The following is a 20,567-nucleotide window of genomic DNA, read 5'->3' as shown; positions in this document are numbered from 1 at the left end:
AGGCCAGCTTGCCAAACACCTTCCTCACCACCCCATCTACCTGTGGAGAAGAACAGTCTAAGGTCCTGTCTCCACTGGACACTATGGGCCCCGTGTATCAGCCTCTCAAACATCTCCAAGATGTTGAACGACACAACACAGCAAGGGCAGGATGCACTCTGGGAGGGGACTTCAATGTCCACAATCAAGGGTGCCTCAGTACTAAGGCCACAGACCGAGTTGGCCCAGTCCTAAAGGTGCCAGACTGGGTCTGTGTGTGGAGGGGACGGGGAGAGCCAAAACAACATCTCATGAAGACATCCTCACCACACCACATGTTCCAGTCTAGGTGACAGTACCACACAGTCCTTGTGGAGAGAAGTTCAGTGTTCACACCAATCCACTGTTATGCCGTACGGCACGACTATGGTCATAAGACCATAAGACATAGGAGCAGAATTAGGCCATTCAGCCCATCGAGTCTGATCCAGCATTCGATCATGGCTGATTTGTTTTCCCCTCTCAATCCCATTCTCCTGCCTTCTCCCCATAACCTTACTGATCAAGAAGCTATCAACCTCAGTTTTAAATACACCCAATGACTTGGCCTCCACAGCCGTCTGTGGCAATGAATTCCACAGATTCACCACCCTCTGGCTGAAGAAATTCCTCCTCATCTCTGTTCTAAAGGGACGTCCTTTTATTCTGAGGCTGTGCCCTCTGGTCCAAGACTCTCCCACTACTGGAAACATCTTCTCCACGTCCACTCTATCCAGGCCTTTCAATATTCGGTAGGTTTCAATAAGATCCCCCCTCATCCTTCTAAACTCCATCGAGTACAGGCCCAGAGCCATCAAATGGTCCTCATGTTAACCTTTCATGCCCAGGATCATTCTTATAAATCTCCTCTGGACGCTCTCCAATGCCAGCACATCCTTCCTTAGACATGGGGCCCAAAAACACTCACAATACTCCATAAGATAGTCAAAAATGGGAGGTCAAAGCCATCCAGCTTTTAAGATTTAAGATCTCTTTATTAGTCACATGTACATCGAAACACACAGTGAAATGCATCTTTTGCTTAGAGTGTTCTGGGGGCAGCCCGCAAGTGTCACCACACTTCCGGTGCCAACATAGCATGCCCACAACTTCCTAACCCGTATGTCTTTGGAATGTGGGAGGAAACCGGAGCACCCGGAGGAAACCCACGCAGACACGGGGAGAACGTACAAACTCCTTACAGACAGCGGCCAGAATTGAACCTGGGTCGCTGGCACCGTAAAGCGTTATGCTAACCGCCACACTACCGTGCCTGCCATGCGTGCTTGAGTGATAAGGAGAGGCTGGATAGGCTGGGACTGATTTCCCTGGAGCAAGGGAGGTTGAGGGGTGACCTTATAGAGGTTTATAAAATCACGAGGGGCATTGATAGGGTAGGTTGTCACAGTCTTATTCCCAGGATAGGGGAGTCTAAAACTAGAAGGCATAGGTTTAAGATGAGAGGGGAAAGATTTAAAGGGTACCCGAGATGATTTTTCACACAGAGAGTGGTGTGTATATGGAATGAACTGCCCGAGGAAGTGGTAGAGGTGGCTACAATAACAACATTTAAAAGACATTTGAACAGGCACAAGGATAGAAAAGGGGTCCGAGATACATTTTATCCAAGCCATTCATCCACTTCTAACTATGCTAGATGGGGTAATAGTTCCTCTTTATTGCCGGGAGTACCTCGTACCCGTCTTCCGTAACATCTCACGCAAGGGCAGATGAAGAATAGTCATTGAAAATCATAGTGATGGCTTCTCTTTGTGATTCCCCTCTCCCCTGGGACTGAGGTGTGAACGGTGGATGTAAGACGGGAGCCGAGCTGATGTGTGGCTGCAGAAATACCGAGACGAGGGTGGGTCACTGGCTGAAGAGTAGGCCTTTGGAAGTTAGTGACACAGGGATGACACCCCAGGAAATGTCCTGGGGTTTCAGGATCAGCGTGTGCACCAATACAATCAACTGACATGTCATAGAGAGTCACAGAATTGTACAGCACAGAAGCAGGCCCTTCGGCCCACTGCGTCCATGATGACCCTTTTGTCCATCCACACAAATCCCATTTGCCTGCATTAGGACAGTATCCTTCTATTCCTCACCTATTCAAGTATCTGTCTCAATGTCTGTAAAACGTGGAGCTTCTATCTGATTCCACAACCTCCTCTGGCAGCACATTCCGGGTATCAACCCCTCTCCGCCCCCTCTGTTCCCCTGTAAATCTCCTCCCTCTCACTTTAAACCAATGCCATCTTGTTTTTGACACACTCTATCATGAGAAAAAGATTCTGGCTATCTGCCCTATCTATAATTTTATGTACATCTGTCAGGATACCCCTCAGCCTTCTAAGATCCAGCAAAAACAGCCTGTCCAATCTCTCCTGATAACGAATCCATGCAACGTCCTGGTGTATCTCCTCGGTACCAGTGCAATCGCATCCTTCCGAGAGTGTGGCGACCAGAACTGCACACGGTACTCCAGGTGCGGTATAACCAGTGGTTTGTAAAGTTGCAACATGATGTCCCAACTCTTATAGTCTATACCTTGAAGGCAATACTTCTCGATAAAGGCGAGCAGGCCATGTGCCTTCTTCACCACCCTATCTATCTGTGAAACCACTTTCAGTGAACTATGGACTTGCACCCCAAGGTGCAACATTCTTGATGGCTTTACTATTTGCTGTATACGTCCTATCCTTACTTGACTTCCCAAAGTGCATCACCTTGCACTAGTCAGGATTCCACTCAAGTTCCTATCTGATCCATACCCTGCGGCAGCCTTAGACAACCTTCCTCACTGTCCACAACACCACCGCGTCATCTGCCAACTTACTAAACATACGTCCTGCATTCACATCCAAGTTAATATACCTCACAAACAACAGAGGGCCCAGCACCCATCCCCGCAGTACATCACCGGTCCAGTCAGAATAACGTGAAATGAATCACGAGTTTAATATAATCATCACATACTCCAGTTAGAACGTGTGATGATTATATTAAACTGACCATTCATTTCGGAGACTATATTATCTACATTTTTAGTGAGGAGAATTGAGATTCAGTGCCCAGTGTGAACAAGCATTGGTGGAATTTTACCATGGGACAAGGCAAGAGATCAGAACCGGTGCTTGTCTGCAGCATAGCAACCGGTCCTTTTGCCCACTGCGTCCGTGCCAATCAACAGCAGTCACTCGGTTCGCACTAATCCCATTTCATTTCCTCCACATTCCCATCAACTCTCCCCAGACTCTATCGCTCACCCACTCACTGGGGACAATTTAAAGTAGCCAATTAACTTACCATGTCTTTGGGACGTGGGAGGAAACCGGAGCACCTGGAGGAAATGCATGCGGTTACAGGGAGAATATGCAAGCTTCAGACCGACAGCAGCCGAGGTCGGGAACAAAGCCAGGCTACCAGAGACCTGAGGCAGCTGCTGCACTGACTGCACCGCCCGTCTCAAATTAATGCAAGGAAATTGGTGATTATAACTTATCTAAATAATGTAACAAATGAATTCATCTTTCCACAGAAAAGTTACGTTATTTTATGACATAAAAAACATTAAGTAATCTGTTATTGAGAAACAGCAAGGAAGGCAGGTCAAGATATCACTTGTTTACTGAATCAACCATCTACCAATCCCTCACTGAGTTCCCTTATTTGCATAAAGTGATTGGGTGCCTTTGTTAAACAGAATTGAGAGGAGTGCTGAAGATATTGAGGAAGTCATATACACGGGAAGGGTTATCATTGCTGATCTTGGCAACATTATGAAATGCATGTTAATAAATAAGTGTGTGTTTGTCTCCATCTCACTGACACCATTTATGTTTGAAACTGATTAATGCTAATATTTATAGAGTCATGGATCAATACAGCATGGATACAGGCCCTTCGGCCCAACCAGTCCATGCCGACCATGTCGTCCACACGGCTAGTCCCAGTGAGGATGTGTTAGCATCTGTGAGTGTATGCACACCTCTATTGAAAGCTTATGAGTGAGAGACACACACAGAAGACTAATATGCATGAAAGTCACAAAAACACAAGAATCCAGTGCAGAATTTCCTCAGCTGCCGGATGTGTGTAGAGGTTCTAGGAAGGAGAGAACTGACAGAGAAATAAGCTACCGAGAAATAGCCTACAGACAGGTATTGAGGAGTTTACCTGTAATGATCTCACGGGAAGTGGAAAATTACACATCTTTAAAGCTAACATCAGGCCAGTTAATCATATTAAACGGAGAGTTTGCTCTCTGAAGCGATAAGATGTACATTAACAGGATGTAGAAGGGAGATTCATAATTTCAGAATATCCCAGGGTGGTTCATATTGAATTGTACTTCAAATGCTGTTACTATGGTAAGAAAACACAGAAGGAAACTCCCGAAGAGTGAGGTCCCACAATTAGCAAATGGCCGACTAATCTGTTTGTGTTGTGAGGGGATGTTAGCCAAGTCGCCAGAGAAGTGTCCTTTTCTTCCAGTCGTGAGACAGAACTACATTGGACCAAACAACAATGGCTTAGATTAATTCCCTCTTCAAGGGACAGCATTTCCAACAATGCATTGCTCTAGTGTCAGCCCAGATCATGTAAGCCAGGCCAGAGAAACCAATTAATCAAAGAGGATAAAAAATTGGTTAAGGATCTAACAGCAGAACAGCCATAAGGTCATGCAGCATAGAAACAGGCCCTTTGGCCCACTGTATCTACGCCAACCATCATACCATCAGCCATTTATACTAATCTCATTTACCAGCACATGGTCTGTCCCCTTCTATACCTTGTGATTCAAGTGCACGTCTAGATACTTCATAATAGGGTCGACTTAAATAGAAACTTCTCCCTTTAAAACCAGGGTAAGTTCTTCAGAAAAATGCAGTGAGTGGAGAATAGTTACCCAGACGCTGGGGCTTATCTTGAAGTGGCCCACCAGCACTTATTCCTGTTACAGCTATTGTCATCAGAAGAAAGACGAACGAATGTGGGTGTCCCAACAAGCTCTTGCAAAACACATGTCAGCAGAGGCCAACCATCCAACACTGGCCTCACTAACCTCCTTACTGTTAAGGATAGGCAGCACACCTGTACCATCTGGTCATCGGACACAGGCTTTCCCCAGAGTCCAGTAATCAGCTACAAGAGCAGTTACAGAGTCATAGAGTCATACAGCACAGAAACAGGCCCTTCAGACCAATTGATCCTTGTCAACCAAGATGCCCATCTAAGCTAGCCTCATTTGTCCATATCCCTCTAAACCTTTCCTATCCATGTACCTGTCCAAGGACCTTTTAAACATTGTTAATGTACCTGCCTCGACCACTTCCTTTGGCAGCTCATTCCATATACTGACCACCCTCTGGCTGAAAAAGTTGCCCCTCAGGTTCATATTAAATCTCTCCCGTCTCACCTTAAACCTACGCCCTCTAATTCTTGATTCACCAACCCTGGGAAAAAGACTCACCCTGCGTATTCACCCTATCGATGCACCTCATGGTTTTATACACCTCTATAAGATCACCCCTCATTCTCCTACGCTCCAATGAAAACTGTCCCAACCTGCCCAACCTCTCTCCATGGCACACCAAGTGCCACACTGCACCACATTGGGACATTACGGGCTAACTCGGAGCAGATTGGGACTCACCATGGGCCACAAGCAGGTCAGACCTGAAAGCAGTTGGAGAGATCCCAGACCGTGTGGTTAACTGAGTACAAACCATGCAGGCTTTACACACCAACTACAAGTTCAAACATTATTGCAGGAGGTTCAATCAATAAAAACTGATTTGTGAAGAAGAGTCAGGCGGAGTGATTGGATGGAGCAGTCTACCCAACAGCCAAAGAACTGGAAGAGGGGGCGAGCCCTCCTCTTTAAAGCCATTAAGGGGCAGGGCTCACCAGCTATAGAGCCACACAGTACAGAAATAGGCCCTTCAGCCCACCATGTCGATGCCATCAAATACCTACCTATATTAATCACATTTACTAGCACTTGGTCTGGTCAAGTCCTGGGAAGATTTGCACCGTGTTAAATTCAACTCACAGTGGTTTGGGCACCCAGCTTGATTGACAGGAGAATGGCCCAATCACCTCCACCCAACCACCATTCGCTGCCCCTAATTGGTTGGGTGATTGAATTTACCCTGTCCAGTTTGTATGCTGGGATTTGAATTCTTATCTTCTGATTGGGGTTGCCAATCCTCCCAGATTGCCTGCTGCACCCCAGGAATTAAAAGGGAGATGTAACCAAGCACTGATTACACATGTAGCAGTGAAGCTAGATGTTGCCTGTGTGCGGTGAACTTTGACCCGAAGTGAAGCACCACAATGGTCCGTATGGAGACTGAGTTGCAACTCCTCGTGCTCCAGAGTATGGCGGTTCCTGTTCCTTCCTCTTCCTCGTGGTTACGCAGTGAATTGAAGCAGAGCCAAGGCAAGGATTGTAGCAACAACACAAAGCTTCGGTGCAGGGTGGGGGGTTGGTGAAGCCACCACTGAGTGTGGCCGATCACACCATCGATCTGAAGTTAGTCCAGGGACAGCGGCTTCAGCTCCCACCCCCTGCCACAGAGTATGGAGACGGGCCATTTGACCCACCGAGTCCGCACCAACCACCAAACATTAGATGGATTAAGTAAATAGGTCAGTGCGCCGAATGGCCTGTTTCCATTCTGTATCTGTCCATAACTATCTCCAACAGAGGTTGGGCACTGCAGTGAATGATGAGTGCCTTCAACTCTAAGAAGGGCTTCGGCAACAGGACCTCCCAGGAAGTATTCCCAAAACGTAGGAGTATTTCTTTCCATGGTCATTCTTCCCACCACCCTCCCATCTTCCCTCTGAGAGCAATAGTTGCCCCAGTCTTCCAATGGTGCCAAACAACGTCTATCTTAGCTCCCAGTCCTGATGCAGGGTTTCGACCTGAAATGTCGATAATTCCTTTCCCCCCCACAGATGCTGCTCGACCCGCTGAGTTCCCCCAGCAGATTGTTTGATGCTACCTTAGCTGCCTGGTTGAGAACCTACACTGGAGAATTGGGCCAGGGTCATCAGCAAGCGACTTAGTAGGTACATGAAGTTAGGCACCATTTTGCTGGCATCTGAAAACTGTGGCTTATGACATCATTTAAAAGAGGGCAGCCATTGCATAACAATAGGAATATGAAAGGATATGAAGACATTGCAGGTAAACATCACATCCCGATCAAGAATGAAACCTTTGGGGTGTAATTACTTCCTCCTAATCCATAAATATCATCTGTAATTCCACTGCATTTATTCAATGTCTTTATAATACTGCAAATGATTTTAATGCATGACAGCTATATAATTTATCTTTTAGCATATTTTACATTTTCGGATCTTCTCCAGAATTATTGCACTTAATAATTCCTTGTAATTGGTTCTATTTAATGTTACATTTATTTTATCAATTGATTTACTATAATTTGTTAGTTTATCTTTATTATACATGTTCTGTTCACACTTGTAAAATCAATTTAGATTATGGCGTAGAAAGATGTAGATAAGATAACATCTTAATTTTTATTGATGGGGAGGGTTGCGGTCTGGATGCAATATAAAGCACACCACCATCTGACCAGCTTCAGATCTTTGAAAGGAAGATTGAAGGCTTCAACAGACAGAAGGTCCTGCGTAGCATTCCTGGTCAGTCTATGATTTACGCTCCATGTCTGTTTTAAATGTCGTATTACCGTTTGCTTTGAGGTTCCAGCAGTCGCTCTGTATTTATATGTATTTTGGGGATATATGATCACTGCATTATTAGAAATGTAATTCAATGCTGAAATTTCTTTTGAAATAGTGGGAGTGAAGTTACTGTTGACTTTACTTGACCAATGCTCAGAAGAAGCAAGTTACTTAGCTATTTGCTTTAAGCTGCAAGATTTTCCACACTTCCAAAAGCGGATGGTGAATTCAAAAGAAAGTGTTAGATCTACTCCACAGGCTAGTCAGCATCTGTGGAGAAAGTAGCCGAGTTAATATTTCAGGTCCCTTTATCAGATCCGGAAAAGTGAGACGTGCGTTTTAAGTTGCAGAGAAGAGGAAGGATGGAAAGAACTGAGGGGATGCCTGTGATAGGATGGAGGTGAAGGTGTCCAGGCGACACAATGTTCTCAGTAGCTGCTGGTTAATGGAGGGTAGTTTGAGAGAAAACTGCCTACTAGAACTGTGAGATGTAGAAGAACAGTTGTTGGGAAGTTAAAACAAAACAGAATGCTGGAAATACTCAGCGGGTCAGTCAGCATCTGTGGAAGGAGAATGTTACTGAGTTAATGTTGCAGATTATTGCAGATATGTTATGTTGGTGCCAGAAACGTGGCGACACTTGTGGGCTGCCCCCAGAACACTACGCAAAAGATGCATTTCTCTGTGTGTTTTGATGTACATGTGACTAATAAAGATATCTTATCTCATCTTATAAAAAAACTGGCCAGTTCTGGCACAAACAGGCAAGGCAGGTAATTTGAAATTGATGAATTAAATACTGAGTCCCAAGGGCTGCGACATACTCAGACAGAAGATGAGGTGCTGCTCCTCGAGCTCATCTTCCATTCAGGTACTGAGAAATATAGAAGACAGAATGACCTTAGCAGAGAGTTCAGTAACCAGAGATATAGATATTAGTTACCTGTAAAGGATTAGAGGGAAATTGAGGAAAGGATTTTCACCCAAGGGCATTGGTATTGGTTTATTATTGTCACTTGTACCGAGGTACAGTGATAAACTTGTCTTGCATACCGATAGTACAGGTCAATTCATTACACAGTGCAGTTACATTGAGTTAGCACAGAGTGCATTGAGGAATTAGTACAGAGTGCATTGAGGTGCTGGTTGCAGGAAAGGATGTCATAGAGTCAGGAGCACAGAAGCAGGCACTTCGGCCTACAAGTGTGTCTGCTGACCACCAAGTACTTGTTAAATAGTGGTGAACACTTAGTCCACTACGGGGCAATGAACTAGGAGATGAAGTGTGGTAAAGGTCTTGGCAGTTGTGCTGTGGCTGGCTTGGACTTGAGCCAAATGGCCTCCTTCCTCACAGTGATTCTGTTTCTCAGAGACAATTTAAATCCCAACGTTAATAACTTTTTGTTTCGAACAGATACGTCTGCCATGTCCCACTTCACATCTCCCTGGGCCTTCTGCTAATTCTGGCATTGTCCTCGACAAGACTGATTGAGGCAAGACCAGTGGAGCGGTCCCACCAGGGCAATCACGGCCGAGGACCCATCCCCAACCCTGGCCAAGGGCACGAGCACCGACCCTCGCATCGGCATGCCATCCTGTACGTACAGATCAGTGACGACGGGCAAGTCAGCAAGTCAGAGCATCGGAATGATTACAGTAAGGGAACGATCCTTCCAACTCTTCCGCGAAGCTTGGTTGTTTTGTTGTTGATTGATTGCCTATGTTAGAACACAGGAAAATCAGAAATAGAAGCAGATGTAGGCCATTCGGCCCTTAGTGCCTGATCAGACACTCATGGCAGATCATAGCTGACCTTTAACCTCATTGCTACCTTCCCCCACTGACCCCATATCCATGAATTACCTCGATATCCAAAAAAACCTCTCGATCCCTGTCTTGAATATACGCAATGATCGACTCTTGAACCGAGAATTCCAAAGATTGACTACCTCGCTGTGAAGAAATTTCTTCTCATCTCTGTCCTGAATGACCAATTTTGAAGGAATGACCCCTGGTTCTAGTCACCCATGACGGGGGAAACATCCTCCCTGTATCCACCCTGGTGAGCCCAGGAGAAGTCTGTATGCTTCTATGAGATCACCTCCTAACCTTCAAAACTCTTCTCTCCTCAGTTGTTGGTTGAGTGGAGTTTCAGCTGGGTGGATCTGGGAAGTCTGAGGTTTTGTTCCCAAGTCTAATGATGCAGCGGATAGTAGGCAAGCATTCATTAGGCAGCCTGTGGGTAGTACTACTGCCTCACAGCTCCAACAACCCCAGTTCGATCCTGGTCTCCTGTGCTGCCCGTGGCTTTCTCCCAGGTGCTCTGGTTTCTTCCCACATCCCAAAGACATGTGGGTCGGTAGATTAGTCCAGTCGCCCTGCTATGGGAAGGATGTCATTGAAGTGAAAGGGGTACAAGTGAGGTTTACAAGGATGTTACCAGGACTGGAGGGTTTGAGTTATAAGGAGAGGCTGGGACTTTGTCCCCTGGAGTGAAGGAGGCTTGAGGGGTGAGGTATATAAGATCAAGAGGGGCATAGATTAGGTGGATGGTCACAATTTTTTTCCCAGGGTAGGGGAGTCTAAAACTAGATGACATTGGTTTAAGGTGAGAGGGGAAAGATTTAAAGGGGACCTGAGGGGTGTGTGGAACAAGCTGCCAGAGGAAGTGGTAGAGGCATGTAAAATTGCAGCATTTAAAAGACACTTGGACAGGTACGTGGCTAGGATAGGTTTAGAGGGAGATGGGCCAAATGCGGGCAAATGGGACCGGCTCAGTTAGGCAACTAGGTCGGCAGGGATGAATTGAGCCGAAGTGTCTGTTTTCCATGCTGTTTAGCTCTATGACTCTAATTGCCCCTAGTGTAGGTAGTGGCAGGACAGTGTGTGTGTGTGTGTGTGTGTGTGTGTGTGTGTGGTGGGGGGGGTGGTTGGGGGTGGGGGGAGGTTGCTGATGGGCATGTTAGAGAGAACAGGTGAGAATAGGTTTCGGGGAAACAAGCGGGGGACTGGGGCTGATGGGATTGCTCTGTGAGCTAGCATAGACACAGTGAACCGAATGGCCTCCTATGCTGTAAGGAAATGTACTGAAAAAGTGACATGTGCTGCACCAAACCTTGCACACCCATTGTGTCAGGATTCCTGCAGCTCATCACTGCCCAGTAACTGCCCAATAACTCCTACAGAGAAAAACCTTCATCACAGTTCTCTGGGATTCCATCCAAATTTAAATGAGCCTCTGGTATTCACCCTCTCGTATTTCACCGAGCTGACTAGTTAAAGAGAGGTGAAATATGCAGCAGCTTCAGGAAACCATTGGCCAGATTTGCTCCTATTTCCCCAGACCTTCCTTTTGATCAACTGGAAAGTCAGATGCAGATCGTGAACCACTTAAATGTGGTGTCTGCGAAGGAGAAAGGTTGTGAGCCCAGCCTGAAATGGAGGCTCATGAACCAACCAACATGTCATTGGGATGTGGGAGGAAGACAGAGCACCCAAAGGAAACCCACGTGATCACAGGAAGAACATGCAAACTCCACACATACAGTGCTGTAGGTCAGAATCAAATCCAGATCTCTGGAGCTGTGAGGCAACTGTTGTACCACAGTGCTACACTTAAAACAGACTCCATGCTCCAGAAGTCCTACATTAGTACTTTGGAATCTCCTGAAGTTGCCAAAAGTGCCTTCTGTTGTGTAGGATTGGACTGGGATTGGAAACATAGAATCTTTTCACTTCTCTTCTGCAGAAAGAAAAGTAGAACTACCAAAACAGGGAATTTATTTTGACTTTAACTATTAATTAGAAATAAAGTAAGAATAGGTTTATGAGACACAGGCCTTGTGTTGAGAAGTTTCCGTCGAGGCCCCATTCTGGGATTGACTCACCTCAGTAATTCAACTGAAATAGTATCACGTTGTGGGGGGAAGGCTGAAGCAATTTGCCATGAGCTCTTTGCTCCCCTCCTTGATGACTTGCCATAGATACTTTCTGGTTGTAGGCTGTGAAGTCAGTGTGATGGAGAATGTTACTAACGCTCCCTGTTGCTTGCAGCTCTGATGGATATTCAGTTCACCAACACCGGCATCCTGATTAAAGGAAGAAAGAGTGCCCGGTATCTATGCTCACACACCAACAGCACCCTGTACAGCACGGTGAGTGACAGGTCATGCAAATCACCCTTCTTTTGGGGAACTGGAGAATCTCATTGGCTCTTGTTTGATGGTCATATTATGCCCGGTCCTATTATATGAAAATAATCTAACCTAAGTCTATTAATACATGGTTAACCAGCAGTCTGGTTAAATATGTCTGGTTAACCAGTCCTATTAACTAAGTATTAATTGGTTTGATTGGAACATTGGATCCTCAAGCTTCAATCCATGACAGCACCTGTTTCCACGCTCACTATGCTGATACCCATCTTTCCAGCCCATCACCATCTCTCAGATTTGCCTCTACTTCCTCAGGAGGCTAAAGCAATTCGGCGTGTCCCCGTTGACCCTCAACAATTTTTTATCGATGCACTGTAGAAAGCATCCTATCCTGAGGCGTCACAGCTTGGTATAGCAACCGCTCTGCCCGAGACCACAAGAAACTGCAGAGTGTTGTGGACCCAGTTCAGCACATCACAGAAACCAGCTTCCCCTCCATGGACTCTGTCTACACTTCTCGCTGCCTCGGTAAATCAGCAAACATAATCAAAGACCCCACTCCCCCTGAACATTCTCTCTTCTCCCCCCTCCCATCAGGCAGAAGATACAAATGCCTGAAAGCACGTACCACCAGGCTCAAGGACAGCTTCTATCCTGCTATTATAAGACTATTGAACAATAAGATGGACTCTTGACCTCACAATCTACCTCAATATGGCCTTGCACCTTATTGTCTGTCTGCAGTGCACTTTCTCTGTAACTGTAACACTTTATTCTGCACTCTGTTATTGTTTTCCCTTGTACTATCTTAATGCACTGTTGTAATGAAATGATCTGTATGGATGGAGAATCAGGTTTATTACCACTGACATACGTTGTGAAATGTGTAGGTTTGCAGCAGCAGTGCAGTGCAAAACAGAAAAATTACTATAAGTTACAATAAATAAATAAATAGATAGAAAGTGCGAAAGAGAAATAAAGAGGTAGTGTTCACTGGTTCGTGGACCATTCGGAAATCTGATGGCGGAGGGGAAGAAGCTGTTCCTGAATCGTTGAGTGTGGGTCTTCAGGCTCCTGCACCTCCAACAATAATAAACCAATTTACCAGTTTACCATATTCCATTTCCTCAGGGTTTCAATGGCAATGGATGGGTAGAAATTTCTTCCAACTAAACCATTGTCTTTGGTTCCCACGACATGCTCCATTCCCCAACCACTGTCTCCACCCTTCTCTTAGCCTAGGCATCCCACCTCTGACCTCTGACCCACTCCATCATCAAGGTGAGCTACTGTACTTTAACCTGCAGGTAGTAGAGTCACTGCCTCATCGCTCCAGAGACCCGGGTTTAATCCTGACCTCAGACGCTGTCTGCGTGGAGTTTGCACATTCTCCCTGTGACAACTCGTTTTCCCCCAGGTGCTCCGGTTTCCTTCCACATCCCAAAGTTGTGCGGGTTGGTAGGCTAAATCGCTGCCGTAAATTACCCATAGTGTTTAGGTGAGTGGTAGAATCTGGGGGGAAAGTTGATGAAAATTAGTGTAGGATCAGTGTAAATGCATTGATGGTCGGCACAGACCTTATGGGCTGAAGGGTCTGTTTCTGTGCTGTATCTCTCTATGACCCTCCAGTCTTTTCAGTACAGTGGCTTCTGAAGCCTTGATTCATGCTCTTGATCTGTTCAGATTGGTATTGGTATTGGTTTATTATTGTCACTTGTACCAAGGTACAGTGAAAAACTTGTCTTGCATACCGATCGTACAGATCAATTCATTACACAGTGCACTGAGGTTGTACAGGGTAAAAACAATAACAGAATACAGAGTAAAGTGTCACAGCTACAGGGAAGTGCATTGCAGGTAGACAATAAGGTGCAAGGTCATAACAAGGTAGATTGTGGGGTCAAGAGTCCATCTCATCGTATAAGGGAACTGTTCAATAGTCCTATCACCGTGGGATAGAAGCTGTTCTTGAGCCTGGTGGTACAGGATACGGGTGCCCTCAGGCTCCTGTATCTTCTGCCTGATGGGAGATGGGAGAAGAGAGAATGACCCAGGTGGGTGGGGTCTTTTATTATGTTGGCTGCTTCACCAAGGCAGCGAGAGGTATGGACATAGTTCATGGAGGGGAGGCAGGTTTCCGTGATGTGCTGGGCTGTGTCCACAACTCTCTGCGGTTACTTGCTGATGTGACATCTCCAATGATCTCCTGGCTGGCATCACACTTTCCGTTGGAAGGTCATCCAAAATCCTGCTGTCCACCCTCAGAGTGGCACCAAGCCCCATTTACCTTTCACTCCTGTGTTAGGGTCCTTCAAATTCTTGGATTTAAGATTCCAATCGCTTCAAATCTCCATGGGCCTCTCTATAACCGAACCTTTCACCCAACAGGATCCACCTGCTTTCCCGATTCAATTCTCTTGATCTCCACAAATCAGCGTCAGTCTAGACCCCAAGCTCGGAAGTTCCTGCTCTGAACCTCTCCGCCTTTAAGGGGCCCCAACAAACCTTATTTTATCCAAACTTCGGTCACTTGTCCAACTGTTTCGTTTCTGTGTTAGTTAATTTTTGTCTCATTTCACTCCTGTAGAATGCTTAAGGAATGTTTTCTGCATTAAAGGCACAATTGGAATGCAAGTGGTGATGTTACCGTTAAATATAAAACAAAATACGTTTCCTAGCTTATGCTGGTGACTCAGCATTACCAGAGGCAGGAGTCATGGAAAATCGAAACAGAATCCAGATTATTTAGCTGAGGAGTTCCACAGTATCATAGGGGAGCTGTGTGAGAGCCCTAAGTTTAATATTTCTAAGACTAAAACCTGTTTTTTTCCTCAGTTTTTTGTGTGGAAAGCAAAGTGACATTTCAGAAGGTCCGACAGAAGGGACACTGATCAGATTTTTGCCAGTGGTTAGGGATTGGGAAGTATTGTCGGTTTAATATACAGGCACAGTGATGCAGCTGGTAGTCCAACAACGCCAGTTCAATCCTGACCTTGGGTGCTGGCTATGTGGAGTTTGCACATTCTCCCAGTGAGCGTGTGGGTTTCTCCTGGGTGCTTCCAATTTTCCTTTCACATCCTGAAAACGCACGGGTTGTGGTTAATTGGCTGCTGTAAGTTGGCCCTCATGTAGCTAGGTAGTGGGAGAATCAGGGGTGTGTTAATGGGCACGTGAGAGGGAATAGCTTGCAGGGAATGGAGTGGGGGCACAGACTCAGTGGGTCTCCTGAGGTAAGGAGAAATGTGAAGGAGGTGAGAGACGGCTTTGGAGATCAGAACTGATAACAAGACATGGAAGCAAAGTTTTTGATCCTGAGCAACACACAAAACACTGGAGGAATTCAGCGGCTCAGCCAGCATCTGTGGAGGAAAATGGGCAGTCGACACCTTGGGTCGAGATCCTTCATCTGGACTGGACAGAAAGAGGGGAGATAGCCGGTATAAAAAGGTGGGGGGAAGGGGTGGAGCAAGGGCTAGCAGGTGATGGGTGGATCCGGGTGAAGGGGGGGGGAGGAGGAGAGTGGGAATGACGTCAGAAGCTGGGAGGTGATAGGTGTGAGTGACAAAGGGCCGAAGATGATGGAATCTGATAGGAGAGGAAGGCAGATCATGGAATGGAGGGAGGTGGGGAGGGGAACCAGTGGGAGAAGGGTGGGGAGGGGAAAGAGATGGGGTGATGGGGGTAAGTTGGATCAGGAGGAGGGAGAGAAAAGGAGAAAAGGGGAAAGATGGGGGGTGGTTACCAGAAGTTTGAGAATTCCAGGTTGGACAGCTGAGCATTTATAAGAGTTCTACCCATCTTCACAACTCTCTGAACCCCATGTTGCTTCAGTTCCAGTTAACAGATAACTGCAAATTTAAGGAAGGCACCGCCAGTAACCCACTGAGTAACAATGGAAACCTCGAACAAGCAGCTCCTCTGCTGCAGGGATGGACACCGCATGTCCCCAGTCAGGCCGGATCGATCCCAATTTAGCAGATCCACTGGGAATGATTGAATGTTGAGACATATACCATAGCTCAGGAGTTCAGCAATAGTAATGCCCTCAGATATATATTTATTTAAACAGTTAATCATCAATATTAAGGAATTGTTTTATTTATACATTGTCTACATGATGTGAAAGGCTGAAACGCTTTATTTTGCTAACCTTTTATATAAATGGTTTGTTCAGTATTTGCGAGGCCTCACAATATTTCTTCTTGCACTGGTTGGAACAACTCCCCATATGATTGGTTCAGTCACCTGTGAGGAAGTGTAGGACTGGGCTCCTGGTTAGCCTGACAGCTAAACCAGGGCTACTCAGCCTCGCCACTGTGAGGGGCGTGGAGTAAGCTGGTAATCCAGAACCCCTGGACTGACAATCCCCAGAAATAAGGGTTCGAGTCCCACCACAGCCTCTATAGAATTTAAATTAACAAAATAACCTGGAATTTTTCTAACAAAATACTTGTCACAGTAATGATGACCACAAACTGCTCCATTTTTGGCTCTAATGTCCTTTAGAGAAGACCTGGTTTAGCCTACACAAGTGGTTTACCCTTAACTGTCCTTGAAATGGCTCAACAAAGCATTCAGGGTCTTAACCTGAAACGTCGACCATCCCTTTGCTTCCACAGATGCTGCCTGACCCGCTGAGTTCTTCTAGCAGTTTGTTTTTTACTTGAGATTCCAGCATCTGCAGTCTCCTGTGTCTCCACAGGATGACTTACTCTTGCATTACTTCCATCTGTTCAAGAGGTGATGGTGACAAGGAAAATGCCACTGTTTTCAAATAACTTTGTCAAGAGGCAGCACTGACATTAAAAATAAAAACTAGTCCATAAGGAGACCAGTATACACCAGAAACGAAGGGTCTGCCTGTACCCAGCTAGCTTGCACCTCTACCCAGTTGTACACACAGACAGTTACAATCCCTAAACCCGCCATCAATAAGCAAAGCACAGAACACCTTTTAATACTTTTATTTCAATGTGAAGGAATATGGTGATGTGATAATGGTGCGCAGGGTGCATGACAACCTTTGTAAAGAATTTAAAAGACAGATTTATAAACAGCATTTGGGGGCAAAAGGCAAAATTCAAAGAAGTGTACAAGTATACTCTCAGATGAACAAACATGCAACATACAGGTAAAGTTCAGACCCAAATGAACACCGCCAGTCACATTAAGTAGAAAGGGATGTTGGCCACTTGCAACAAACCAGGATAACACTGGGTGTAGCTTGACAAGAGTTTACTGGAAGCCATACAGCTTTTAAATGGCTGCATTTCTAATTAAGTTCCCACAGTTGCATGTTTTGGAGATGGGGATCTTTGTGATTTACTGACATTCTGTTGACAGTTGGGGCTCAGCCTGATCAGCTCCAATTCAAGAGCAGCCAGCTTATCTATCACAGCAATGACTAGACTTTTCATGAATCTGAGGTAATGAAAGGGCACTGTAAAAGCCCTTGGGAAGGACAAACACAATGTCAAGATCTTTGAAGCAGCACTGATGGTCATATCAGAACGGGTAAAGACCTTGAACTTTGGATGAGATGAGCCCCAATAACCAGCACTGGCAACAAGTAAAACAGCATCCTGGGCTAATGCCCCATTTTAGCTGGATGCTTTACCTCAGAACAGGGCAGCAGAGACACAGGCTGGGCACAGCCTTTCCAGAAGGACAGTGATTTTATCAATGGATCTTCTCCGGGATTCAAATGTAAGCCTGTGTTACCAACACTTCCCTGCAATGCAGACCATGCACCATTCCTCCACTCAACACCAAGTCACTCCATGTAATGCCCTCTGATGGCTCCCAGTCCTCCTCACACACCAAACACCCCCAGTCCCATCCCCCACACACCAAACACCCCTGTCCCGTCCCCCACACACACCCCCAGTCCCGCCCCCCACACACCAAACACCCCCAGTCCCATCCCCCACACACCAAACAATCCCAGACCCATTCCCCACACAAACACCACCAGTCCCGTCCCCCACACACCAATCCTAGACCATCTCCCACCAACCAACCACCCCAGTCCCATCCCCCACGCACCAAATACCCCACTCGTCCCGCCCCCACACACCAAACACCACCAGTCCCATCCCCCACACACCAAACAATCCCAGACCCATTCCCCACACAAACACCACCAGTCCCGTCCCCCACACACCAATCCTAGACCCATCTCCCACGCACCAACCACCCCCAGTCCCATCCCCCACGCACCAAATACCCCACTCGTCCCGTCCCCCACGCACCAAATACCCCCAGTCCCGTCCCCATGCACCAAACACCCCGAGACCCGTCCCCCATGCACCAAACACTCCCAGTCCCGTCCCCCACGCACCAAACACCCCGAGACCCGTCCCCCACACACCAAACACCCCCAGTCCCGTCCCCCACACACCAAACACCCCCTCGTCCCGTCCCCCACACACCAACCACCCCCCTCGTCCCGTCCCCCACACACCAAACAATCCCAGACCCATCCCCCTCACACCAAACACCCCCAGTCCCATCCTCCCCCCACCCCCAGAGCCCCTCCCTCACACACCAAACACGCCCAGTCCCATCCCCCACACACCAAACCCCCTGTCCCATGCCCCACATATCAACCCCCCCCTCCCATCCCATCTCCCCACACCCCCACAGCCTCCCTCACACACCAACCTGCTCCTAGAGCTTCTTCTTGCCCACAAACCCAGTGTCACCCCAAAACACTCCCCCACATCCACGTTCCTTTCCTACAATTCACCCGTCGCCCCTCCAGTCATTGACCAACTCCCCCCTCACTGACCCTATCACCCCCTTCCTCCACACACACACATTAACCCACACCAGTCCCTAACCCACCACTCCACCCCCACCCCCACTCTCTACCTTTCACCCCCAGGACTCCTTCTCCAAACCCTCCCTTTTAAAAGATAATTATTTTCCTATCCATTTATCAAAAACCACTGGAAGTTATTTCTGCTCCCTTGTTTAACCTGGAAGGGGGAAGCCCTCCCTTGAGCATGTTGGTCGAGGGGATCCCCCCAGCTCCTGGCGCCCGTGCACCATTCCATTCAATCACACTGACCTGTCACCTAACTCTCCTTCCTGCCCTGTGCTCCTCGTTAACCTCCAGAGTTAAAATCTGAAAGGATCCAACTCTGAACCAGAATGAAAAGACCATTAATAATCATCAAAATAAGAAGCAAGCACTGGACGGGACATGTGGCTTGACCGGTGTCGCTCCCTCATCAGCACAGAACCATGAGCACAGAGCAAAACTATCAGTTTCTTTAGTGGAGTTCAGTTCCTATCTCCTGCGACAGCTGCATGTGGATTTCTGGGATCGGCCTTGCTCTCAAAAGGATGGAATGGATTTTATTTCTGCTTCGGTGCAGCTGTTCCTCTGACGGGAGCATTCCTTGCGGCTCTGTACCCGCCTCCTGGACTTCAAGTGGAATGTACCGTCTTCTATCTAGACGCTATGTAGTGATGGAGTTGTATAGAACATAAGCTGGCACTTTGGCTCACGGAGTCTGTGCCATGAAGCGTTGCTTTAGACCAATCCAACACTAACCACATTTCATTCTGCCCACATGGTCCCATCAACTCTTCCCCCGATTCTACCACTCACCCACACACTAGAGGCAATTTACAGTGGATCAATTAGACAGGTCCTTCAGCCCATCAGGTTCATGTTGACCATCAACCATCCATTTACACTAATCCCCCAGCACTGTTTATGGCTCCAGATTCCAGCATCTGCAGAATTTCTTGCGTCTCCTACACTAACCCCATTTTTTATTCTCCCCACATTCTCATCAACTCGCCCCCCAGACTCTACCATTCACCCACACACCAGGGGCAATTTACTGTGGCCAATTAACCTACCGACCCGCAGGGCGTCTGGGATGTGGGAGGAAACCGGAGCACCCGGAGGAAGCCCACACAGTCACAGGGAGAATGTGCAAACTCCACACAGTCAGCACGAGACGCCAGGATTGAACGCGGGTCACTGGAGCTGTGAGGCAGCAGCTCAACCAGCTTTGCTGCCCCTCTGTGCACACCAATTACCCCAGAAGGTCATCAGAACAACAGGGTTGTGGGGGTTTGGTGAAACAGTGTTCACCTCTTGACAATTATCACTGGGTTAGATCGCGCTGAAGATTAATTAAGGGATGGGTTTATAAAGCAGCTTGTAGATGACATAACTGGGACAGTTATTTCTGAGTTGGCCCAATTCGATATTGAAGGAACTCCTTCATTTACAAACCCAATTGAAACTGGAACACCAAGTTGACTCACTGACAGGGAGCAGTTCAAGTTTGTTAAACCATCACATCCCACATCCAAGGATTAAATGAAAATGCAACGCTGCTACATGGTCTCTGGGATCAGCTTGATGTAATACAATTGTTAATCAAAACCCAGACAGGCACACAAACCCATAACCATTTGAATGGAGAAGTACATTGATACATCCTGTTTCAGATGCACGGATTCACAAGTTTCACAGTGGACACATGGAAATTCCTGAACACACAGGCAGAGGGAATGCAATGAAATGTAGACAAACATCGATTTACTAAAATGTTTGTGTGCACAAATGGATATGCAGTGATGTAATTGATTAATACAAATTTTCTCAATAAACTAAATGCCTGCACAGAAAACAGGCCATGAACC

The sequence above is a fragment of the Pristis pectinata genome, chromosome 33, assembly GCF_009764475.1.
Source record: "Pristis pectinata isolate sPriPec2 chromosome 33, sPriPec2.1.pri, whole genome shotgun sequence".
NCBI classification, from domain to species: Eukaryota; Metazoa; Chordata; class Chondrichthyes; order Rhinopristiformes; family Pristidae; genus Pristis; species Pristis pectinata.
Note: the sequence above shows the minus strand (reverse complement) of the source record.